At 41.3% G+C, this 27151-nt stretch overlaps 1 long non-coding RNA gene across 2 annotated transcripts in view; it reads left to right on the top strand.

Moving 5' to 3' along the window:
• LOC126086009 (uncharacterized) overlaps window positions 1–17038 on the top strand; it is a 54550-nt gene extending 37512 nt beyond the window's left edge. The window contains exons 2-4 of one of the 2 annotated variants that reach the window (XR_007519386.1): window positions 13398–13663; window positions 14111–14240; window positions 16824–17038. This is a non-coding gene — a long non-coding RNA (uncharacterized LOC126086009). Of the gene's footprint in view, window positions 1–13397; window positions 13664–14110; window positions 14608–16823 lie in introns of those variants that run through there. The other variant, XR_007519384.1, reaches the window with a different exon arrangement.
• Window positions 17039–27151: the final 10113 nt, after the last annotated feature.

Raw genomic sequence — 27151 nt, 5'->3', positions numbered from 1 at the left:
TTGTTGGCATCTCCTGTCTGGCGGGGAGATGGGAGGGTAGAGAGGGTTAGAAACTGGCAAATTGGTCACGAAAGGAGAGACCAGAAGGAGGGAGCCGGCTGACTCACTAGGGGGAGAGTAAGTGGGATTATGGAGTAAGGTGTATATAAGCTTATATGTGACAGACTGACTTGATTTGTAAACTTTCACTTAAAGCACAATAAAAATTATTAAAAAAAAAAAAAAAACTCTGACTGATAGTGACCCTATAGGACAGAGTAGAACTGCCCCATAGGGTTTCCAAGGCTGTAATCTTTACAGAAGCTGACTGTCACATCTTTCTCCTGAAGAGCAAGAGTAGTGGTGGGTTCAAACCACTGACATTTCGATTAGCATCTGAAAGCTTAACCACTGTGCCACCAGATGCCTTTCATTTTAATTACCTTGGGGAAGGAAGAATGTGTTATTAACCCAGCACTTACAGTTATTGCATTCAGTCTAAAGAAGCAGTCTGTGAAAATTGGGCTATTATAACTTTCTTTAGGATCAGACAATGGAGCAGTCACAGAAGAAAGCAAACAGGATGGAGAGAAGGTTCAAATCAATATCACTTGAGGAGCAAGTAAAAGAGGTCACCTTCTTTGCCTGGAGAAGGGGCTCACCACCTGTGCTAGTTCTCAGCCTGGCCTGCATTTTGCAGTCACCTGAAGAGCTTTCAAAAGTCCTGATACCTGCAGAGATGCTGATTTAATTGATTTGGAATGCAAATTGGACATGGTGGGGGGGTGTTGGAAAAGTTCCTCAAGTGATCCTAATGCAGAGTCAAGTTGAGAACCATGGGTGGGGGTTGGGGTGCTGAATTATAAAATGAAAAGATCCTTCTTGGTAGGAAAGAGTCTAGATCCATCCTTTTTAAGTACCAAGAAAAGAACTAGTACTAGTGGTAGGAAGTAAGTGAGAGGCAGATTTGGGCTCAAAATGAAGAATGATTTAAATATTTGAGCTGTACTGAAAATGGAAGTGATTTAGTGGGTAAAGAAGTTTGGAACCCCAGAGGTGATCGAGAAGAAGCTGGACAACCATTGACTGGGAATGTTGAACTAAACTGGTAATCGCCAAATCTTGCTGGGAGGACCAGAAGCATCCTTAAGCCCCCTCACCCTTCACTCAGAGCAGTGTTGCCTTTTTCTTTCTTTCTTTCTATATTGGGTTTCCCATAAGATTTCCTTTGAAGAAAGAGTTCCGTTAAAAAAAAAAAAAGTTTTAGAATCACTTAACTAGTTGACCTTTATGGCTGTCACCAACTTTGAAATTCTACAGTATTAAATCCTGTTTGATGTTTTCTAAGAAACAGGCTGCTAACTGATCCATTCTTCTGAAGTCTTCAGGTAAAGGAAGGAGAGTGTGAGAAGCATGGAAAATGTGAGTCAAAAAGGGAGGACTTTTCTTGGCTGAGGGCCAGGTGCAGGGACCCTCAACCCTGTGTAGGCTTGAAATTACCTGGGAGTTTGTTAATAACCGCCCTCCCAAACCAATTAAGTCAGAGTCTCTGGGGATGGTGCCAGGGTATCAGTTTTTGTAAAATATAGGTTGAGAACCATTGGCTTAATGGGTAGGCAGTGAGAAATATACTTTTGTATATATTGAGACATAGCGATTCTTAAAATTTAGGTGCACCAGAGTCACCTGATAGTCTTGCTTACACAGATTGCTAGACTCCACCCTCAGAGTTTATGATTCAGTAAGTCTGTGACAGGGCCAAGAATCTGCATTTCTGGCAAGTTCCCGGGTGATGCTGACGCTGCTGATTCGGGACCACAGTTGAGAACCACTGCTCTAACAAAAGGTATTTACTTTAGACATTAAGAAGAACCTTCTAACAGTGTAAGCAATGTTGATAATACGTGCCGTGATATGGTGTGACGAGAATGGTACTTTAACTGGACTGTTCCAGGTCTACTTTGCATGGCCATAGAGACAATGAAATGGGTGAAAGTGACAGAAGAAGCTTTGTTTGGTTGGCCAAGCAAGGAAGCACACCAGGACTTGCATCACCAAGATGGCTCCCTGAACAATGGTCAAAACAGAATTTATTAGGGAGAGGGTCCTGGGAAAGGAGCAAGGTTGTTGATTGTTCTGGCCCAAAAAAGACATTCCCAGGATGGTTCTGTCATCTGTACTTGTTCAGTCCAAAAGGGCAGTGGGGGAGTCCTCTCAAATTGGATCTTAGGCTCAGGCCCCTCACTTCTGAAAATCTTCCTCCAATCGTGGGCTGCTAAAATTTGGTTCCATCCAGTGGGAGAAAAGTTCCAGGGTCACCCAGAGAACGAGGTTGATGGTTCTGTGCACGTCAGGTGGGCCAGATTTGGTCTTAACTGGTTCTGTGGTCTGCAGAGCCCAGCCTCTTGTTTTCCTTATCTTGGGCAGGAAGTTGGCCTATTGCCTGAAAAACATCTGGGGAAACCAGTTAGAAGGGGAGATGGCTCATGCTACCCTACTTACAAGTTGGGGGTTGGTATTGGTGCCTGGAGCCTGGGGTCTCATTACCTCTGTGGTCTTTCTCTCAAAAACATCACTTCAGTCTAGTCATGAGAAAAGCCTCAGACAAATCCCACTTGAGGAACATTTTACTACATACGTGGCCAGTAATCCTCAAAACTGTCAAGGCCCTCAAAACCACAGAAGGTCTCAGAAACTGTCACAACCAAGAGGAACCTAAGGAGAAATGACTAGAAAATATTTGTTGATATCATGGATGGGATCCTGGAACAGAAAAAAGATACCAGGGAAAAACAGAGGAAATCTGAATAAATATGGACCTTAGTTAATAATAATGTATCAATATTGGTTCATTAATTGTGACGAATGTACCTCCCTAAGGTAAGAAATGAATAGTAGGAGAGTATACAGGAACTCTTTGTATTACCTTCATAGTAAAAAAAGAAACTTCTGGCTTTATAATGCAGATCATTTGGAAGTTGTCAAAAATGAAATAGAACACTTGAAGATAGGTATCCTAGACATTAGTGAGCCAAAATAGACTGGTATTGGCTATTTTGAATCAAACAATCATATGGTCTATTATGCTGAGAATCACAAATTGAAGAGGAGTTGTGCCACATTCATCATCAAAAAGAATATTTCAAGATCTATTCTGAAGTACAGTGCTATCAGTGATAGGATGATATCCATATACCTGCAAGGAAGACCAGTTAATATGACCACCAACCACTAATGCCAAAGTAGAAGAAACTGAAGGTTTTTACCAACTTCTGCAGTCTGAAGTTGATCAAATATGCAATCAAGATGCATTGGCAATTACTGGTAATTGGAATGTGAAAGTTGGAAACAAAGAAGAAGGATCAGTAGTTGAAGAATATGGCATTGGTAATAGAAACGATGTCAGCGATCGCTTGATAGAATTTTGCAAGACCAACGACCCACTCATTGGAAATATCTTTTTTTCGACAACATAAACGGTGGCTATCTATGTGGACCTCGCCAGGTCAAATACACAGGAATCAAATCGACTACATCTGTGGAAAGAGACAATGGAGAAGTTCAATTCATCAGTCAAAACAAGGCCAGGGGCCAACTGCAGGAGAAACCATGAATTACTCATATGCAAGTTCAAGTTGAAGCTGAAGAAAATTAAAACAAGTCCACAAGAGCCTAAATATGACCTTGAGTGTATCTCACTTGAATTTAGAGACCATTTCAAGAATAAATTTAACACATCAAACACTAATGACCGAAGACCAGATGAGTTGTAGAATGACATCGTAAATGAAGAAAGCAAAAGGTCATTAAAAAGACAGGAAAGAAAGAAAAGACCAAAATGGATGTCAGAACAGACTCTGAATCTTGCTCTTGAACATAAAGTAGTTAAAGCAAATGGAAGAAATGAGGAAGTAAAAGAGCTGAACAGAAGATTTCAAAGACCTGCAGTTAGAAAACCAAAAGGGAAGAACACGCTCAGCATTTCTCAAGCTGAAAGATCTGAAGAAAAAAACTCAAGCTTTGAGTTGCAATATTGAAGGATTCTATGGGCAAAATATTAAACGATACAGGAAGCATCCAAAGAAGATGGAAAGAATACAGAGTCACCGTACTGAAAAGAATTGGTCGACATTCAACCATTTCAAGAAGTAGCATATGATCAAGATCCAGTGGCATTGAAGGGAGAAGTCCAAGCTACGCTGAAGAGAATGGTGAAAAACAAAGCTCCAGGAATTGAGGGAATACCAGTTGAGATGTTTTAGCAAACAGATGAAATGCTGGAATCACTAACTTGTCTATGCCAGAAAATTTGGAAGGCAGCTACCTTGCCAACTGGCTGGAAGAGATCCATATTTGTGCCCATCCCAAAGAAAAGGTGATCCAATAGAATGTAGAAGCTATCGAACAATATCATTAATATCACACACAAATAAATTTTGCTGAAGATAATTCAAAAGTGGTTGCAACAGTACATCAACAGGGAACTGCTAGAAATTCAAGCCGGATTCAGAAAAGTAGAACAAGGAACATTATTGCTGATGTCAGATGGATCCTGGCTGAAAGCAGAGAATACCAGAAAGATGTTTGCCTGTGTTTTATTGACTATGCAGTGGCATGTGGCTGTGTGAATCATTACAAATTATGGATAACATTGCAAAGAATGGGAGTTCCAGAACATTTAACTGTACTCATGCGGAACTTGTACATAGACCAAGAGGCAGTCATTTGAACAGAACGGGGGGATACTGTGTGGTTCAAAGTCAGGAAAGGTGTGTGTCAAGATTGTATCCTTTGACCATGCTTATTCAATCTGTATGCTGAGTTAATAATTCAAGAAGCTGGACTGCGTGAAAAAGAACATAGCATCAGGATTGGAGGAAGACTCATTAACAACTTGCAATATGCAGATGACAAAACTTTGCTTGCTGAAATCTAAGAGGACTTAAAGCACTTACTGATGAAGATCAAAGACACCTCAACATAAAGAAAACAAAAATCCTCATATCTGGACCAATAAGCAACAGCAGGATAAAAGCAGAAAAGATTGAAGTTGTCAAGGATTTCATTTTACCTGGATCCATAATCAACACCCTTGGAAGCAGCAGTCAAGAAATCAAAAGACACATTGCATTAGGCAAATCTGCTGCAAAAGACCTATTTAAAGTGTTGAAGAGCAAAGATGTCACCTTGAAGACTAAGGTGTGCCTGACCCAAGCCATGACGTTTTCAATCACCTCATATACGTGCAAAAGCTGGACGATGAATAAGGAAGACTGAAGAAGAATTGGTGTGTTTGAATTACGGTTTTGGTGAAGAATATTGAATATACCATGGAATGCCAGACGAATGAACAAATCTGTTTTGGAAGAAGTACAGCCAGAATGCTCCTAGAAGCAAGGGTGGTGAGACTTTGTGTTAAGTACTTTGGACATGTGATCAGAAGAAACCAGTCCCTGGAGAAGGACATCAAGCTTGGTGAAGTAGAGCGTCAGTGAAAAAGAGGAAAACCCTCAAAAAGATGGATTGACACAGAAGCTGCAACAATGGGCTGGAACATAACGGTGATTTTGAAGATGGCGCAGGACCAGGCAGTACCTAAGGGTCACTATGAGCAGGAACAGTAAAAAGAATCTTCTGGTTGTTAAAATGCAAATTATTCCTAATGGAAATTATGGAGTTCTTATCTTTGAAGAACTTTAAGGAAAAACAATCAGTAACTATTCTTCTAGTTTAAAAAAAGCCCTGTCTTGATAAAAGAGGATGAATTATATGACCTATCTTTCTCTTTTTTGTGTGATTGTGTGACTTTAAAACGATTTTTTAAGGCTCTCTCTGTGTGTATGAATGTAACTCTAGTTAAGAAAAGCATGCATTGTAATGAATTAAAACTCTTAGTAAATGATTTTCAAGCTTTTGTCTAGACCTTTCTTGAAACTCTCATAATGGCGGTCATTCTCTTTCTCTCTCTTCTTTGTTGCGGTTCCAAGAGAATCTGCTTAAGTGGTCTGGATGAAGGGAAGTCAGTCATTTGCTGCTAGTTTGTTCCATTGGCTTCAAGAGTGAACTTTATCAAATTCCCCAAATACTCATCTAAGTTTTTAATGCATCATTTGAGCAAAGTGTGTTCACAGTGGGAGAAAAGAATGACTCAACAGCTCTCTGGATGTGTGTGTGTGTATTAATCAGCTAAGGTTCGTGTTTGTTTTCTCAACTTGGCTTTGGGTCTCCTCAGCCTTTTGAGTGTTGGTTGCTTATACAGCCATGTTACCTGGCAAGATTCATGATAATGAACAGCAATCCTGTGTATTGAGGGAAAGAATAATAATTCAAGGACAAAATAAATGCCCCATGTACAGATACAGTGGGTTGGTTTGGACCATTTATCTTTTCTTTTGAAGTTGCTTAACTGTATGTTTGTAGGAGATAAGGAAGGAAATTAGCAGCACTTCTGGAGACTGGCAGTGCCTAAAGGCCAGTTTTACGAAAAAAATCTGTATTATCTTCCACCCAGTCAGGGAATCCCAGGGAATAAGACTTCAAGATTCAATGTGAAACTCAAAGGATTGGCTTTGAAGCAAAAACTTTTGCAACACCTGGATTTTTCTCTTCCCAAATTGTGCAGCAACAGTACTGGAGAAAGCAACAACTCAACTTGAAAGAACTCCTTGGGATTACTAGGCTCTGTTTTAATTAACTCATTTCATCCTCAAAATAAGCCTACATAGTACTATTATTATCTCCTTTTTATAGATATGGAAACTGAGGCTCAGAGAGGGTAAGTGAGTAGCCCAAGCACACAGAGCTCACAATGGAGCTAGGATTCTAATCTGGGCCATCTGGCTCTGGAGCCCATGCTCTAAACCATTAGGTTCTCCAGCCTCTCTCGGAGAAAACACCAGGAGGAAATTCCAAAGCCTTGACTAGACTGGCTAGTGGGTCTCTCCCAGGATCTTGGCTGGAATTTCCCAGAGAACTCTACAACTGTCTAAGGCCCAGAAGTGGGATGTCCTATGACTTAACTGTATACTTTATCCATCCTACTTTCTTCCAACTACCGCCATTATTGCCACCATATCAGTTGCTGTCGAAATTGAGTCCAACTAATGGCAACCCCATGTGTGTCTGAGTAGAGCTGTGCTCCATATGGTTTTCAATGGCTGGGTTTTTGGAAGTAGTTCACCAAGGCTTTTTTCCAAGGAAGCTCTGGATAGACTCAAACCTCCAATCTTTTGGTTAGAAGCTGAGTGTGTTAACCATTTATATAACCCAGGTACTCCAACCATGGTCACCAGCAACTGGTAAATATTGCTTGAGCTTCTGCTGTATGCCAGACAATGAGGATACAAAGATGAAAAAGAGACTGTAATTCTGTCCTCAGGGAACTATGGGGGAGACAGATATCCAAACAAATAAGCCAAAAAAATCCCAAATGAGCTCTAGTAAAAACCAAAAGAAAGGGTTGTGGGAACCCAGGCAGTGAGGGACTCACCTTGCCTCAGGAAGGAGTCACAGTGAAGACGACTCCCTTGCCCTCTTATTTAGTCTTCCTCCTGTTATGTCCCTGATTTCTCCTCCTTAGAACTGACAAATCTAAATAGAAATTTCAAGTTCTCTCTGCAGGGTGTGGAGATATTCAGAAGATATATTCATCCAATAAATAAGTTATGGATGAATAGATGTTACAACTCAGCATTGCTTAACCTGTCGCCTTCCTCCAGGAAGTGCAAAACATTGATATGTACTCCATTCCTTCTTCCAAGGTATGAATCTTCTGTTCCATAGGCAAGCTATTCTGGCAGGCTTGCCCTGTCTGTATTCCTGTCTACTGCAATAACAAAGAGCTGTTGCTTGGGCGTTATTGTTGACGTGTCATGTTTCAAAGCTCCCATTAGTCATGGGATAAGCCTCTTCCAGATGACGGACTGTCATCATCTGTCCTGACAAGGGGCCCTGTTGCCATGGAGACCCGATGGGATCAGGTGTGTTTTTTGCCTGCATCACTCCAGCTGTGAGTGCTTGTCTGGGGTGCGACAAAGGCCTTTTTGCACGTCATGCATGGCTGTTCTGTGGCAGGCCTCGGTCGGGCTCTTCCTGTGGGTAAAACCTAACCAACTGATCAGCAGTAGATAATATCAAGATACGTTCATAGTTACAGAACATGCTTCCACTATTAATAACACAGTGCTTTTTGACAATAAAGTTGTTTTGGGGGGAAGAGAAGACTGCAGTCACCAGACTTGGGATGAGAGGGTTTGTATTCACGTAAACACAGCCTCGCTTCACGGCTTATTATGGCAAACTGTTATGTTCTCAAACACCATCTTCGTACTCTGCCTCTGATCTTGATTTCCTACATAACAACTTTTCTTGGTTTACATGCCCTTTGGCAAGTGCAATGAGCATTATTTCCTGTTTCTAAACTTGTAGACATCCATACATCTCGCAGTTGTCAATTTTAACCAGATAAGAGTGGCATCTTGTTGCTACTTTTTTATATTTAGCTTAGGATAAGAGAATCCTGGGAGAAAAGGTGCTGATTTATTTGATAGAGTATTCTTAATTAATTTGGCTAAATTTCCACACGACAAGTAATCTAGAAAAGAAAGTAAATAGAAATACATGTCCCCATTCCCAGGGCTAAAAAAGGCAGTGGAGGCTATGCTAAAGAAATGAAGACTAAAGAAAGAAATGCCTTTTGTTTTGTTTTGGTTTTTTTGCTTTTGTGTTGGCGGAAGCTCATTCACCACATCAATGTAGCTTTGCCTGGCTGACTGATACAGAGGGCCCCCAAGATAAAAAATATAGGAAAGGGTAAATAAGGCAGACAGGGCATTGGTCAGAAGCAATGGGCTCATGGCCACTTTGCATGTTAAAAACGTTCTCATAGTTCTAACCATCTGTATACACTCTTGCAATGAAGCTGATTAACTTCATTAATTGATTGAATGTTATTTATGTAGAGCTACTCTATGCTAGGAATCTCTGGGTGACACAAATGGGTAAGCGCTCAACTAGTAACCAAAGTTTTGCCGTTCGAACCCACCCAGAGATGCCTCAGAAGAAGAGGCCTGACGATCTACTTCCAAAAGATAACAGCCTTGAAAATCCTAACGAGCAGTTCTACTCTGACACACATGTGGTCACCATGAGTCGGAATGGACTTGATGGCAACTGGTTTGGTTTGAGTTTGGGTTCACTATATGCTAGAGACTGGACTAAGCTTATTGTTCTCTTAAGATCTTAAAACTCTAAAAATATTAGAATGCATAATACGCATATTTAAAAGTATAATATGTTTATCTAACAATTTGGAACATGCGCTAAAGTATAAACCCCAAACCAAAAAGTATAAAGAAGGAGGAAAAAAATTCTCTATAATGTCACTCAGAGATAGCCACCATTAGCAATGTGGAATACGTTCTTACTCTTTGTTGACTGTGTATGTGTGTATGTATGTTTTAAGCAAAGCTGAGAACATACTATTTGTGCAATTTTCCATTTGCTTTTTTCTTCTCCTTAGTTTTATATCATAGCCACTTTCCCATGTCATTACAAACTCCTCTTCATAAATATACTTGTTAATAATTGCATAAGATTTCATCTTATTTGTAACAAATATTATCTTTTTCCCATGAATATGCTATATGAATAAGGAGCCCTGATGGCACAGCTGTTAAAGTGATACACTGCTAAATGAAATGTTGGCAGTTCAAAACCACCAACGGCTCTGTGGGAGAAACATGTGGCAGTCTACTTCCGTAGAGATTTACGGTCTTGGAAACCCTTTGGGGTTGCTATGAGTTGGAATTGACTCAAAAGCAGTGCGTAGTGGTACTGCATGAATCATAGATTTCTTTATTTTTTTTAAACAAAAAATTTATCTTGTCCCCACTAACCAAAGTTCTTTGGAAAATAGTTGACCCTCACTCATGTTTTGGGGTGGCTCTACCATTCTCTTGGAGATATATAAATACTCTCACACACGCACACACGGCCTGTCACCAACTGGAAGTATGGGCTACTGGTCTGCAGTCCAACACAACTGCCATTCCTTGTGCTCCTTGTGTTTTCACATCTTTGCTGATGAATTCCAGACATAGCCCCTAGCACAGTAAAACATGTGAAAGCCAGAACCTGTGTAAGGTGGAAACCTGTCAGAAAAGGAAAACTCAAATATTTTCTACTATATCAAACAATAAAAAAAGTGGTAAGACTGCGCTCAGTCAAAGGTGGAAAACTTGCGAGACCAGGCAAAACCAGGCAGTCCCACTGAGTTCTGTCTCTCACAGGTTTCACTGTATTTGGATTCTCTCCGCACCACACACAGTGTTCTCTTATTCAAGAAACCCCTTCTTTCCGATGGTGGGTCATTCCCTAACCTCCCTCCCCATTTCCAGGAGAGCCACTCTAATATGATTCCTATTGTTGCCATCTGCCATCCAGTCAGCCCCTGAATCAGGGAGACCTCATGTACAATGGAACAAAACTCTGCCTAGTCCTGTGCCATCCCCGTGACTGGTTGAAGATCAACCCATCGTGATCCATAGGGTTTTCACGGGCTGATTTCTGGAAGGAGATAGTCAGGACTTTCTTCTTAGTTCATCTTATTCTGGAAGCTCTGCTGAAACCTGTTCAGCATTATAGCAACATGCAAGCCTTCACTGATAGATGGTTGGTGGCTGCCCTTAAGGTGCACTGGCTGAGAATTGAACCTGTCTCCCGCATAGGTGAGAATTCTACCTCTGAACCACCACTGTCTCCAAATATTGTTTCTGCTGGGTCCCTATCTTTCAAATAAAGGCTTGAATTCTCTTAAATGCCACTTGGAAACACAAAGACGCTCTTAATGGGGGTGGGGAGGATGGGAGTTGTTTAAGGTGGGCTGGTAAACAAAGCCTGGATTTGGAGGTTTCAGTGTCCTTGAGGAGGTGGAGAAGGAAAAATGACCTTTTTATTTTATTTTATTGAGTCTCTTCGTATTTTAGAACAAAATAGAAACTATTCTTTTAATAGCCTATATTTTCACATAATGGATATGGCATAATTTACCAAACCATTGCCATCAGAATAGAATCTAAACTTCTAAACATGGTTTGCAGGGCTCATCACCATTTGCCTCCTGTCTATCTCTCTAATCTTACCCCTTGAACCTCCTGCTCCCGCTCTGCTGAACTTCCGGGTTCTCTAGCCATTGTTTTCCTCCAGGTCTTCGCATGTGCTGCTCCCTTTATCTGGAACGTTCTTCCCTTCTGCCACTCCCTTCTTCTGGTTAACTTCACACATTCTTCAGGTTGTAGTTGAAATATCACTTCCTCTGGTGAGGTTACTTCTGTTATGTGCTCTTGTAGCAAATGCCACGTTACACTTATTTGATTAACGGCTTATCTCCTCCTAGACTGTAAGTTCTACAAGGATAAGGATCACGTCTGTCCATGTGTGACTTCCCGTGCTAGCTCAGTGCCTGACACATAATAGGTGCTCAATAAAATATTGAAATGAGTGTGGACATTTAGGGTGCTTCCGTTTGTTATAAGTAATGCTGAAATGTGTATCTCTTATGCATGACTGTCCGTTCTTTGGAATTTTGAAATTAGTTTCTGACGATAAATTCTTGGAAGTAGAATTACTGGGTCAAAGGATATAAACATCTTTGAGGCCTCTTGAAAAACAACAGATTGCTTTCCCAAAAGTTTTTATCCTCCTACCAGCTGTGTATAAGATTGCCTGTTTCACTGTACTCAGATTAGCACTGCTAGGAAACAAAATTATTTTGCTAACTTGATAGTAAGGAAGGTTCTTTTTGCTGTTTGGCTTTTGCCTTAGTTAAGTAGTTAGATACAGTTTTCTATTTTTTATTCATTTATATTTGCTGTACTCTGAGTTATCTCGTTCCCTTTGCCCATTTTTAACCTGGAATTTTCATGTTTTTCTGATCAATTTTCGCAAGTTCTTTATACTTAAAAAAATATTAAATTACTATCATAAATATTATACATTTATGTTCATTTTTTGACGTTCTTAATGTTCAGAAGTTTAACGATTTTGTGTGATCCAATTTGTCCTCATTTCCTCTGGCGTTTCTTATATTATCTTAAACTGAGAGTGCCCTTCATCTTCAACACCTGTGAAAAAATAAATGTCACCATTTTTTCCTGGTATGTATACAATTTGATTTCCTTGCTGTGTATGGGTATGTATGTGTGTGCATGGACTTGTAAGTGTATTTGGGTCTCATCTGTGTGGAATTTAATTTGGTGTCTGGCACGAAGGGAGGAATTTCTTTTGCCGAAAGAGCTGACCAGTTGTCTCAATGGGATTTGTTGAATAATCATTCCTTTCTAAATGATTTAAGGTGTTTATTTTCACTAATTTAAAAAAGCAATGCTATTATAGCTTCATCAGGGCTCTGGTGGTGCAGTGGTTAAGAGCTACAGCTGCTAACCAAAAGGTTGACAGTTGGAATCCACCAGCCACTCCTTGGAAACCCTATGGGGCAGCTCTCTCTCCTATAGGGTTGCCACGAGTCGGAGTCGACTCAATGGCAATGGGTTTGGTTTTGGGTTTGGTTATTATAGCTTCATCTTGCAGTGGGCCAGATCCTTCTTCATCATTCTAGTCCTTAAAATACCAATTATCATGGAATCAACCCTGACTCCTGGCGACTCCATGTGTGTCAGAGTAGAACTGTGCTCCATAGGTTTTCAATGGCTGACTTTTTGGAAGTAATCTCCAGACATCTCTTCTAAGACACCTCTGGGTGGACGTGAACCTCCAACTTTTCTGGGTATACTCGAGCTTCCAAACTGGGTGTACTTGTTAGCCATTTGTGCCATTCAAGGACTTCATTCTATGCCTTTGGGAGAAAATTTTAGGGAGCAGAGCACCTTCTTCTGCTTTGGTCTTTCCACTCATTCTCCCCTGGCTCAGCCTTCTGGGTGCCTCTATTCAACAGCAGTTAAGCTTTGCCAAGGCCGACCTCTGAGGCATCCAGTGAAGGTTGGAGGCAAGATCTGAAACTGGTAAAGGCACAATGCATTTGCATGAAAACCGACCAGGCTAATTTAGCCATGCTTACAAGTATGTCTTTCTGGATTTATCAGAGCAGAGCTTTAGTTTGTCTGGCATTAGACCTAAAAACACACAGTTGCGAACAGATGACCACCAAGAAGTTAAGTGCTGAGAGACAGATGATCTGTGGTGATTCCTAGTGTTCAAGAGACCTGAGTCTCTATGGTAATGACTCTTCTTTTACACAACAAAGTACAGTTGTACAAAGGGGGGAATGCCAGTCTTAACTAACTAAGCCAATAGTCAACAAGATGTTTCCCTTACAGGAAGCCACTAGCCACGTCCTCAGAAAGGTGGGTGGAAACAGACATCTCTTTAAATTCTCTTTCTTTCTTTCTTTCTCTCATTAGTTTTTACAAGTTGGTCCATGGAAAAATTCGAGTAACAGAATTTAACGCCTCAAGTTACGAAGCTTTGTCAATATTAATTTGTAGCACCTTCCACAAATCAATATTGGAAACAGAAACAAGTGATTCTTTTTATATTTCAAGAAGCAGAAACAATGGAAGTAAAAGTGTCTTGCTGCTTCAGGAGAACATCATAATTATTTATATCAAAGTGCTGCAAGATTGAAATGAAAGTGTTTTAAGAGCGCCCTCCCTCCTTGCCTAAAAAGGTGGGTTTGTATTTTAAAATGAATTTATTCAATCTTTATCCAGAAATAAAATACAGATTTTTCCCTTCCTAAATGTTAGACCAAAAGGTCAGGAGTTCAAATCTACCAGGTGCTCCTTGGAAACTCTGTGGGGCAGTTCTACTCTGTTCTACAGGGTTGCTATGTGTTGGAATCGACTTGCGTCAATGGAGGCGAAGGTTAGACAAATCTAATTGACATTTCCTTTATGTATATTTAAATCTATTAAGATTTCTGGGTTCTGGGTATGTGTTTGGTGGTGGTGGGGAGCTAGAAGTAAAATCTCGTAAGGTTTCATAGGTTTATAGACAAGTAATAGACACCATTAGAAACTCAGCTCATATCAGCTTAAGTAATAAAGAGTAACAGAGTAATACTCTCTTATCTCCAACCTCCTCCCTCTTCTCTTCTTTGTCTTTTTTTCCACAGCATTTATCACCCTTGAGGAAAGCCCCCAGTGAGGTGCATTGGCACAATAGCCTCAACAATGGGCCCAGATATATGAAAGATCATGGAGATGGTGCAGCTCCAGGCAATGTTTTGTTCTGTTATACATAAGGTAGTGAGTCAGAGCCGAGTCTACCATAACTATCGACAATAACATGCTATTATTTTACTTGTTATGTTTATTGTCTATTGCTTGTCTCCTTTTCAGTGAGGGTAGTGATCCTTGTCTGTTCTATCACTAATGTATTCCAACTGCCTAAGACAGTGTCTGGCACATAAGTAGGCATTCAATAAATCTCTGGTGAACTAAATTTAGTCAACTCATGTCTCTTAAGAGTCCGGGGTAGGGCTGGTTTCTGGTAAGGTGGGGTCTGTTTTCTCAATGATAACATCTGGTATCTAGTTCATCTTATCTTTTCTTTGTTTTTCTTGGTATTGACTCTATCCTAAGTCAGACACCTCTTGTGGTGCCAAGATCACTCTTGCTCAAATATGGGGGGTGGGGGGGAGGCAGCAAGGCTTAATCTTGCATTCCTAGCTAAAGTTCTGATAGTCACTCTGAAGGAAGGAGCTTAGGTCATAATCAACATGGCCAGGGGGAGAAAATGTGCTGGTGATTAGCCCAGGTCACATGTCCATCCTTGCCATGAGGATGGAATTAGCCTTCCAGGAATCACATGGATTCCCAAATAGAAATAGAGGGGCTGCTGGAAAGGGAGAATGGATGCGCACTCTTCTCAACAAAAGCAAGACAAAACAGTCAATAAGAGTTTACCTTTCCAAGCAAACAGCATTTGGGACATCCCCTCTCCATTTTTCCTAGTTCGTGAGACTAGAGCAAGTTTTGATTATCTATGAGCCACACTGAGTTGATAAACTCAGCTTTTATTTTTATTTGTTGCAAATTTGAGATTTCCTAAGAGTTGAAGGAACTTTCAAAAAGGATTCAGGAGAGCAAGCAAACAAAAATCCAACCTGATGAATTAAATGCATTGTTGCCTCTTCCCTTTTTCAGTTGCCATGATTATAATTTATCTGAGTTACAAGAAAAGCAAAATCACTTCACCCCTTGGCACACTATCCATTGGTACCTCTTTATCTCTAGAGACTTACTATCCCAGTTGAGTAGCTCAGAGTTGGAGCCCATGGCCATCAACAAGGGTGGCTATAGGAGCTGCTCCTGTAAGAAAGAAACCGTCCCCATCTGGAGAGAGCCAACTCACTGTGATAACTGGCTCTTTCTCTCATCCTTCCTCACCTCTTGTCTTAGTGATCTAGTGCTGCTATACCAGAAATACCACAAGTCGGTGGCATCAACAAACAGAAATTTTTTTTCTTACAGTTTAGAAGACTGGAAGTCTAAATGCAGAGTACTGGCTCTAGGAAAAGGCTTTCTCTCTGTGTCAATTCATAAGAAGGCCCTTGTCTTTTTGAGCTTCTGCTCCTGGGCAGTTTTCATGTGGCTTGGCATCTCTCTTCCCCATTTCTCTTCTTTTGGTTGCTTGTTTAATCTCTTTTATATTTCAAGAGAGGTTGATTTAGGATATAGCCTAGACTAATCCTGTTTAATTAACATAACAAAGACAACCCATTCTCAAATGGGATTATAACCATAGTCATAGAAGTTAGGATTTACTGCACATATTTTTGGGGGGCACAATTCAATCCATAGCACCCTTATGTTTATACACTCAGTATTCAACTCCAAATAATGCATTGTTTTTTACTAATATAAAATAGGGGATGTGTTGCTACATGTAAGTACTGAGGAGATGGTACAATTTCTTAAGTTACATGTCAAGTCAGCATATGTGTCAGAAAGTATAATTCAGTCTCCAGGGCCTTAGTCTTCTGCCACATTCACAATATAAGTGAAAAAAAAAAAAAAAATTGAAGCAGTCACATTTTTCTAACACCTCAATTTTATAAATATAATATAAATTATAATTATTTTCATTGCTCCAGCTGGCTTCTAAGTACAATATTGTTCTTTTGGAGTAGTATTAATCAATGTTGAATTCCTCTGTCTGCCTCTCTCTCTTCCTCTCTGTCTTTCACTTACTATAACCAAATTTCCCTTGGAGACACAAAAGAACAAAGGCTAAAGTCAGAAGATCCTTTGATAGTTGCCCATGTAAGAAATGCTTTTCTTGTCTTAGGGAGGCCCTACCCAGTACCTCCAATCTGTTTTTTATATCCACTTACTACCACTTAGTTTCCAGGTCAGAGAATTAAGCTCCAGTGGGTTTCATGCACGTCAACATAAACCACGAATTTTCTATCTTTGCGAGTCCTGCCTTACCCTGGGCAGTGGGCTTAACTGCAATAAGATATATACTCTTTAAAAATCATCTGTGTGATGGTTAAAGCTGTGTGTCAGCTTGGTTGGACCGTGATTCTCAGTGTTTTGGCAGTTGTATAATGTTGTGATCACTTCCCTGTTTAGATTTGGTATGTGATCATCCCATGATGGGATCTGCTGTGAGTAGTCAGTTAAAAGAAAGTTTTCTTGGGTATGATGCCTGCATCCAAATATAAGAGGATGTTCTGGCAAGGCTCGGGGGGCGGGGGGCGGGGGAGGGGCGTTGCTCTTTCTGGATCTTGCAGTTGGATCATCTTCGTCCGACCTCTAGTTCTTGGGACTTGAACTACCAGCTTACTTGCAGTCTTGCCTGCTGATCTTGGGATTTGTCAGTCTTCACAGCCTGTGAGCAAGAGCCCTGCTCTCTGACATGCTGATTTTGGGTTCACCAGCCCCGGCAGCTACGCGAATTAGGAGAAGACTCTATCCTGATCCACAGATTTGGAATGTTCCAGGCTCTACAACCATGTGAGCAATTTCCTTGATACAAATCTCTCTCTATATATATTTATCCACTTTACTGGTTTTGCTTCTCTAAAAAACCTAGACTAAGACAATCTGAAATTATTCTATAACTTCCAGTGGGTGTCAAAGTTGCTTTGTGAGCTGCTTTGTGCATTACCCTTGTTTAGCTTTTTCCTTTTTGATGTATTAACGTCAGGCTAGTTGAGTGGGAGAAAGCTTTAATCTCGAAATCAGAAGAATTGTTTTTGAGGTCCAGTTCTTCCGTTTAACAACTCAATGATCTTGGCCCAGTTCCTTGATTTCTCTGTGTCTCAGTTTTTTGAGCACCTCAGTTTCCTAGTTTGTAAATAAGGACACTGATTCATCACGGTTATTGTGAATATTAAGCAAAATAATGGATGTATTGGGTTTTACAAAAGGTCAATTCAGCATCTAGCCCGATGACAACCCTGGGGCTTCTTCCACCAAAATATATCAGTAATCTGTGCATCTCCTTCTCCACTGCAATTGCTTCCTTCTGCTCTGAGAATGAAATGCAACCATTTACCCAAGAATGGATTGCTATGGGTTGGAATCAACTCCATGGCAATGAGGTTTTGGGTTTGGGGAGTAGTAGTGGTTCAGTGGTAGAATTCTCGCCTCCTATATGGAAAACCCAGGTTTGATTCCCGGCCAGTGCATCTCATGTGTAGCCACCACCCATCTCAGTGGAGGCCTACGTGTTGCTATGATGCTGAACAGATTTTCGACAGCATTTCCAGGCTAAGATGGACTAAGAAAGACCTAGTGATCTACTTCCAAAAATCAGCCAATGAAAACCCTATGAGTCACAATGGTCTGATATGCAACTGATCATGGAGATGGCACAGGACTGGGCAGTGTTTCATTCCATTGTGCATGGGGTCACCATGAGTCAGGGATCATCATGAGTTGGAGACACCTTAACAGCAGCTAACAACAACTGCAATTCTGTAAAACACAGGGCAGAAGCAGCATTGCTGGGGTAACTTCTCCCAGTGTGCCATTCACTGGGGCTGGGCAAGGAGGCTGGAGGGGGTAAGCATTCCTCCTACCTAAAAAAGAATGTCATACGACTTGGACATTGCCAGATTTCTAGGGCCCCAGCTGCAGAGGCAGCTGGAAGTGCCAAGCAAGAGACACAGGTAGCCAGAAAATGGCAGGGAGAAACCATGGACCAGCTTGGTAGAGTGATCTAATTCATCAGCACATGGGAGATACCTTCTAGGAACCTCCAGAAATATTTGAAAGATACTTTCCAGGGTATTGAAGGTTCACTGTCTCCACGCTAGGAAAGAACCAGGGAAACTTGAGCTGCTGTTGTTCCTGTTATCTATAGTCTGATAAGGCCTGGGGAAACTTGAATTACAGTAGGAACATGATCCTGGCCAAGACTCATCCCCATGTGCAGGGTTCATAGAGAGAAACACTCCAGCAGAGGTCTATAACCAGTGCAGTGGTGGACTATGACAATAAGGGAGGAAAGAGCACAGTTGTATCAATACTCTCGATAATCATAAGTGTGGCCTCAATGGTGGGCTATTACCTTACCAGGCTGCAGGGAGTATTGGTGGGAAAGATGGGCCATTTTCTATCATACTGAGCCCTTTAAAAAAAAAAAAAAATCACATTTCCAGCACTAGCTAACAATAAAGGATGTTGACATATTTATCTTGTATTATCTGGACAGGTAGGGAAAGGTCAAGCTGTAAATATGCTTAGTAAGCTGAGAAATCGTTCACACCAACATGCTGCAAAGGAGAGGACAGTAACCTGAGACCCAGGAAGTCACACCTGTGTCATTTTTTTCCCCTGAATAATTTTGTTTTAAAAATTTATAGCAAGTGTGTATAAAATAAAATGTGATCGACGCGTCCCCTGCCCCACTGCTGTGCCAATCTCATTCATTATAGACCTATGAGTATTCTTTCACTCTATGTATAGCTGCATTACACACCCCACATGATGGTTAATTTTATGTGTTAACCTGGCTAGGTTATGGTTCCCAGTGGTTTGGCCAAACAGTAGACTAGTTGCTGTTCCATAATGTAATCTAATCACTTCTATAACATAATTGAATGTAATGTAACCAATTGATCACTTCAAAGAGGAGTTTCTTTAGGGTGCATTCTGCCTTCAGACTATAAACAGATATTTTGGCAGAACTCGCTCGCTCTCTCTCTCTCTCTCTCTCCACTGTGCACTCTTCCCGTTGCCTGACCTGTGGGTCTTGGGATGCCAATCTGCAGAAGTCTCTAGCTTGCTGCCTGACCTACAAGTTTTAGACTTGCCAGCCCCCCACAATCCCATGAGTCAGCAGGAGTCTCCAGCCTGTCTCCTGACCTACAGATTTTCAACTTGCCAGCTCCCACAATTTTGTGAATGAATCCCTTAAAGTAAATTTCTCTCTACATATACATATGCATATATTTCTCTGGTTCTGTTGCTCTAGAGAACCGTGACTAAGACACCCCCTCCAACACACATATACACATAAGGATAATTTTAAAGGGGTCATATTGTGACGCCCCCCCCCCCCCACTTTGATACAGGGATTGCCTCACCTCCTTTTTAAGGCTATAGCGTACTCCATGTTTGGATACCACACTTTATATGACCCTCTTATGGATAGGCATTATAGGCTTTTTCCAAAACTACAATGAATGCCATTGTTTGTATATTTTTCTGCATGTTTCAGGGTTTATCTGTAGACTAAATTCCAGGTGTTTAATTGCTAGGTCAACAGTTAACGTATTTTTAAAATTTTAAGGGCCTGGTTCTGGCTGCACTACTGCTTGTGATTTTTGACATGGGCACCCTAATTCCTTTGAACTTAGTTTGGAGAGATTAGAGTTCTCTGTACCAAATGCAGGACACTGTACTAGGGCTGACACTTGCTCAACCCACAACTTTTGAGCCATAGTCCTCGTGGTTATGTGATCAGTAAGTTTCATAAGAGGACATGGTTAAACCTGCCCCATCCTTGGCTGGGGATCCTTCCAGGAAAACCCAGGGTGCCATAGGTGACTCAGGTATTGGAATTCTGCCTTTGAGTCAGGACGGAAATTTTAGTTTTTTATTTTTGGGGGGGCCTGGTTTGGGAGTTTAGTATCTGGAGCTAGTTTTCTAAGCTCATATTTAAGTACCTACGGGCAAACAAAAATGTCTATATAATATGTCGTTCTAGAAAGGTGATCTCATTTTAACTGAAACATTTCCAAGCTATTTCCTTAAGATTCCAGTTCAAGTTTGGTTAAAGATGTTGTTATTCATTTCCTTTCTGCCAAGGATCCATTCAGTCCCACAGGATGACCACCATGTTTCCATGTGTAATTCAGAAACTACTAAGATGCCCAAACTCTATGACAAATATCTTCGGGTCTTCTTAAATAAAACCCAGGGGATAATCTTAGAGTAATTCCTTCTAAATAATTGGTAAAGCTTCTCCTAAATGAATTTTTGAACTTTCCAATTTAATTCAATAGTGTAAGATCCCCATTTTATCTTACTGAGATTTTTGGACTTTTATTAAATTAACGTTTCAGGAGTGCCCGTACGTTACTAGACCTTGTGGGAAAGAACAGTGAAAACTGAAATCTTTTATTTAAGCAAAATGCATAGACATACAGATAAGTGCAGATCAGAATTTCTCCACAACCAAATGCCAGGAACAACCTCAATGAATGCTGTATGAATGAAACACTGACCTGCACGTCCCTCTTTCTACTTGGGGCTTAAAGGTGCTGATGTAAAATGTTAATGGCTACATTTATTTCTCCCAACATAAACCTATTGTATCACCAATCCAGGAAAGTTGGGATAAAGAGGCAACTGGTTAGATATACACATGGTATTATAGAGCTACTGGGTGTCTATGTCCTGTCCAGAATCCTCAAATAACCAATAAGTTAATATAGTGAGTATGAATTATTTTCCTGTTTTTGACCAAATTTTTATCCAGATTCTGATGACTTTATTAGCACATTAAGTGGAAGTGTGTTGAGCTAGTTTAACTGATATTTCATGCTCTTTGGTTCTGTGGCTGAGATAGCAAATTATCCTCCAATATTTGACTTTCCTCCTTCCTCAGTGATGGATTTTGGCTGGGCCTGTGGCTATACAGAAAATACATTGCATTCCCTAGCCTATCTTGCAGCAAGGTGTGCCCAAGTGATGACCTTCTGACTAATAGAATATAGTGCCATGTGATAGGTTCTGGGAACATTCCTCAACAGACCAACGGCATGGAAGCTTAGCCCCTTTTTCTTCCTCTGTTCTTTCTCTTATAACTTGTAATGTGTGTTTGATGGTAGGGGCTCCCTCTTAGACTGTGAACATTAGGACCATAGTTTGGGGACAGCAGAAGAGAAAACTGGAAGGAGTCTCAGGCCCTAACAATTTTGGGAAGTAGAACTGCCACACCAGCCCCAAGCTCATAACTTCAGACTTTTATATGAGAAAATTAAACTTCCATTTTCTAAAAACCACTGTTAATTTGGTCCTCTGTTACTTACAGCCTATTCCTTTGATGGACACTATCCCAATTTTCTTTGATGAAAAGCCTGATACATATTTTTTTCTGAAATCAATACCCAACCATATATGCTGAAGTGTGGTCCAGCTAGTGGAATGTAAGCTTGCCACCTTTGATAATACACATATGTCCATAGTCGGGGTAGAGGGTATTTTGTTTAGGTTGGCTATAGGTAATTAAATCATTAGTGATACTGAAATAAGTAGAATGCTGATGAAGCATTCTAATGTGAGAGACTAAATAGATCGTTCCTAAGCTTCACTCTGCCAGCATCAGTGACCCGTCCTTCTTGAAGTCTCAAAGAACGTAAGCTGACCAGTCTCCCACCTTACCCCCACCCCTTATACTTTTTATTGTTGTTTTAGCTGCCTTAGAGTAGGCCCTGACTCATGGTGACCCCATGCACAATGGGATCCGACCATTGTGATCCATAGGGCTTTCATTGGCTTTTTGGAAGTAGATTGCCAGGACTTTCTTCCTAGCCTTAGTCTGGATGTTCTGTTGAAACCTGTTCAGCATCAAAGCAACACGCAAGCCTCCACTGGCAGACAGTTGGTGGCTGCACATGAGGTGCACTGGCCAGGAATCCAATCTGGGTCTCCTGCATAGAAGGCAAGAATTCTATGATTGAAACAGCTCTGCCCCCATACTTCCTGTTAGGGTCTGTGAATGAGGCCATACTTCCTTATCTCCACCCCTCCCCTAATTTACCCAATTTTTTTTTTCTTTTCCAAATCCTTTTCATGCCAACAATTCATGGAAGAAAGAACAAAATGAGACATTATCCTGGTACTGCTCACAAGCCATATGTAATGCTAATAAGCCATATTTCTGGATAAATCAGAGGTGATGACAGTATATCTGAATTGCCCATGTCATTGACTTAGTTTGGAAAAACGCATTTAAAAAATTTTACTTATTTTTGCAGAGTGCAATCACAATAACATTTTTGTTGGCACTTCCCAAATACATTAGATGAAGGTAGGTTAGTGTTACAGTTCCCTTATCTTTGTTTGGTAAGAAGGGCTTGAAACCTCCGAGCAGTTAAATAATTGGCAAAATATTTGCAGAAGAAGGCAGAAGTGGTCTCTAGGCTCCTCTAACTTCCTATTGGTTGCTTGTTCTTAAGCCCCCAACTTCCCCATGTTTTTGCTCCAATGACTTCCCCAATCTAGGAAATTTCCTTATTTGTATTTCCAACTCACCCTGTCTACCCTTGTAGCTCCTTTCCTGTGATTTTGAAATTCTTTAGAAGCTGTACTTGCATCATTTTGAATCCCAGAACTTACATTTCTGTCATTACCATTTGCCTCACTGAAGACATCCCCGAATTGTGGCTCAAAGGAAGGACCCCCTCAGGAGAAGGGATTGCCCAGAGAAATGATTCATTCACTACAAAGATGGAGTTTTTCAAGTGTCATTTTCGTTCTGGAATTTGGGAAACTGGTTTTCCTGTCTTGGAAAGCATCATCAAAAAGGCCAAGGGTGGAGAGCAAAGTTTATAACTGCGGGGTTTTAAATAAACAAGAGGGAGGTCTGACAGCTCCCTTTCTCCTTCTTTGGCTTCTCTCTCCCTGCTTGCCTTAAAGGCAGAAGCTGCCTCCCTAACGAGCTTCTATGTGACTCACGGTCAGCTGACAGGGCAGGAAGTAACCTCAAGCTGCACTGACAGACGGGAAAGTCCGGAGTAAATTGAATGTACTTTTTAAGAAAAGGAAATAAAGCAGGCACTTTGTAGCTCCTTGGCTGTGTGTCACGAGGTTAGACAGCCCAATTATACTTGAGAATTCTGTGCAAGGCGTTAGCCTGGGAGTGCATTGCTCTGTATATAAAGCCATTACTATAATATTTTTAAGGAGCCCTAATCGCACAATGGGAACCCTGGTGGCATAGTGGTTAAGTGCTACAGCTGCTAACCAAAAGGTCGGCAGTACAAATCCACCAGGTGCTCCTTGGAAACTCTATGGGGCAGCTCTACTCTGTCCTGTAGGTTGTTATAAGTTGGAACTGACTCGACAGCAATGAGCTGCTCCACAGGAGAAAGACCTGATGATTTATTCCCATGAAGATTACAAACTAGGAAACCCTATGGGGCAGTTCTACTCTATCCTATACAGTTGCTATGAGTTGGAATCGACTTGACGGCACACGATAACTCAAGTATGTTTTGGTCATTAAATAAAAAGAACAGCATTCTTGGTTGGAAGAATGAAATTACACAATCTTCACTGGGCTGGACTGAATAGTAAATTAATTGCTAAGGCTTTGGCAAAGATGGTCATAAGGAGAATTATGTAGCAGGACACATCCCTCTCAGCATAGCTGCCTGCATTTTGGAGTTCTCCCCTTGCCGCAGTGTTCTAGGGATCTCATAGGGCCCATTTTCTTTTGTCAGAGAAGAAATGAACAATTTAAATCAGTCAACAAATGTGGAAATATATGAGAACCTGTGGTGTGCCAAGCAAATTGTTTGTACTTGGCTACTAAAGGAAAGGTTGGCTGTTCAAATCCACCTAGCAGCTCTGCGGAAGAAAGTCCTGCCGATTGATCTACTTCTAAAAGGTCACAGCCATTGAACACCCTATGGAGCATAGTTCTACTCTGACACACAGGGGGTCACCATGAGTCAGCATCAACTGGATGGCAATGGGTTTTTTGTCATTTATTTATTTGTTTGCTGTGCTAAATACTCTGGATAGTATGGGGAGGTGGGATAGGAAAAAATCTTTGAGACGCTCTGCCTAGTTGGGGGTAACAAGGCAGATCACATGGGAAGGTGAATAGCAATATAAGAATTGTTTCAAGGGTGAATGTGATGGATTACCAAATGACGTCAAAAAGGTAGGCTGTCCAGAGGAAGGCAAGGTCTGTGTAGGCAGAAAGGCAAGGTCTGTGTAGGCAGAAAGGCAAGGTCTGTGTAGGCAGGGCTGCTCAGGAAAAGCCTATGTAGAAAAGGTGGATCTGGAATGAGGTTTTAAAGCAGACGGAGACTGTGAATAAGTGACAAGAATTGAATCAGTTATCCCAGGAATGGCAGGAGTCAGTGGCGGGTAACTAGATGAGATGTGGTGTAGGTACGAGAGAATATCTGGGTTAGTCCTGGTTTGGATAGAGTGTTGAACAGAGAAGCCTCTATTTCCTCATCTGCAGAATGGGTATAATTAATGCCTGTCTTAGTTACCTAGTGCTGCTATAACACACATACTGAAAGGGGGCGGCATTAAAGAATGGAAATTTATTTTCTCACAGTTCTGGAGGCTAAAAGTCCAAATCAGGGTCTCAACTGTGTCAATTTCTTCCTTGTTGGTAGCCCTGGGCATCGGTAGCCTCGGGTGTTGTTTGGTGTTCTTGGTTTGTGGATGATCGTACTTTCTCCAGTGTGTTTGTGTGCGCCTGCCTCTATTCTGGTCTTTTTATAACTCAGGTGTGATTAGTTTAGGATCCACTGTACACTAATATGACCTTATTAACATAACAAAAAGAAAAACACTATTTCCAAATAGGATCACATCCACAGGTATGAAGGCCAGGAATTCAATATATATTTTTGGAGACACAATTCAATCCATAACAATGCCCTATCAACTATTCAGACTAGAGGAAATAGCATGACTCACAGTATAAACTATAACTTATATAATAAATCTAAGTTATCATTCATGGCAATATATCATGATTTTAGGAATAAAACCAAACCAAACCAAACCTGTTGCTGTCAAGTTGATTCCAACTAATAACAACCCTAAAAGACAGAGTAGAACAGCCCCGTAGAGTTTCCAAGGAGCGCCTGGTGAATTTGAACTGCTGACCTTTTGGTTAGCAGCCATAGCACTTAAACACTATGCCACTATAATGTCATATATGGAGATACTGCTTAACACTGAGGACTAAAGTGCTACGTTAGACATCCATGAATAGGTTTTGAGAAAGAGTTGGGGGTGGAGGAGCTAACTGTAAATATTAAATTGCAACTAATAGGCATATGCATAAGCTGGCCTGGGGTCTTATCAGAAGCAGACTGAGAACATCTGTTTTTGAACATCATAACTAATGCAGACAGTATCTTTTGAACTAGCACTGAGGTTAGTTTACTCTCAGTGTTCTAAGTGAACATTACAGTTTTAACCTGGCCTTAAACAGAGCTTGCCCACTGCCTGACACATAGTAGGAACCCAGCGTATATTGAATGAGGGAGTCTTCTAGATTTAAAATGCAGTCTGGTAATCATTGCTTCTAATTTGGGGAATGTGAAGCTTTTTTTTTTTCCCCTCTTAACCTTCATGGAAAAATATCTTACATATTTGAAGTGAGGTCGAAATTCACATCCTATGAATTAGATGTGCATAAATAAAGAAATATATCTTCCCTTATTTTCCTTCACTGATTTCATCTTGTCTGGAGCCCCTGTTCCCACTGATGGCAGTGTGGGAGCTGTTTTCTTGTCAATTTTTATTCTCTCCAAGCTAGGAAGGTTCTTTGGGTAAGTATCCCATCAATTCAAAGTTCAAACGCACTTTCAGGGCAGTTTCTTTTCTAACAAGGAGGCTTGGCGGCGTAGTGGTTAAGCACTTGGCTGCTAACCAAGAGGTCAGGGTTCGAACCCACCAGCTGCTCTGTTGGAGAGAGATGTGGTGGTCAGCTTCCGCAAGGATTACAGACTTGGAAACCCTATGGGGCAGTTCTACTCTGTCCTATAGGGTTGCTAGGAGTTAGAATTGCCAGCGACAGGTTTGGTTTGGTTTTCTCCTCTTAAGAGTTCCCCCTCCCTCTTCTCTTGTCCTGGACTAGAGGATAAGTGTGTGCTGGGTGGAGGGGGAGGGTCTTTGGCCCCCACACTGCCCTCTGCAGACTCCCTGCTTCTACTGAGAGCCTGGCAAATGGGCTCTGCCATCCACAGAGGGGTGATTGTTGCATGTGCCCTTGGATATTGTGCTGGTGGCCCCTGCAGCCCAGGGCCTGCTCACAGTCTCCATGTGTCTGTGGACTCTGCACCCCAACCCCAGGCCTCAGCCAGTCAGATGGGCCTCTTGGCACCTGGAGCCTCCCTTCTTCCTCCCCGCACCCTTACTCCTTCCTGCCATCTCAGTACTGTGCTACAGTGTGTGTGACCATGGAGGGCTGCCCCAGGATCATTCACTCAGCTCAAGGTTGCTGGAAATCTGTGGGAAGCTAGCTGTTTTCCTGACTATACTGTGTGATGCGCATCCAGTGTTTGAAGATTCCCCCACATTTTTTCTGACTACTGTTCTGAGATCTGGCCCCAGTCCTCCCTCCCTCTCTTTCAGCTCCTTCCTGCAGCTTAGAAAGGCTGTAGAGGAGTCTGTGGTAAAGTAGTCCCTTCTACAGACAAGGAACTGCCATCTCTGTGTTCTACCCCCTGCCTGGTCCTCCAATATCTAGCTCATCAGACCGCACACATTTGTTTTGAAACTTTTCTCTCAGCAAAGCTTGGCTTTTGCAAAACAGAAATGTTTATTTCCAGTCTTTTGTCTAACCATAATCTTTTAGGGGGTCATTGATGGTTCAGTGGTAGGGTTCTAACTGTCCATATAGGAAACCCAGATTCGATTCCAGGCCAGTGCAGCTCATGCACAGCCGTCACGCATCTGTTAGTGGAAGCTTGTATGTTGTTATGATGCTGAAG

The sequence above is a fragment of the Elephas maximus genome, chromosome 1 (assembly GCF_024166365.1).
Source record: "Elephas maximus indicus isolate mEleMax1 chromosome 1, mEleMax1 primary haplotype, whole genome shotgun sequence".
Taxonomy (NCBI): Eukaryota; Metazoa; Chordata; class Mammalia; order Proboscidea; family Elephantidae; genus Elephas; species Elephas maximus.
This window is presented reverse-complemented; position numbering and strand designations above follow the sequence as displayed.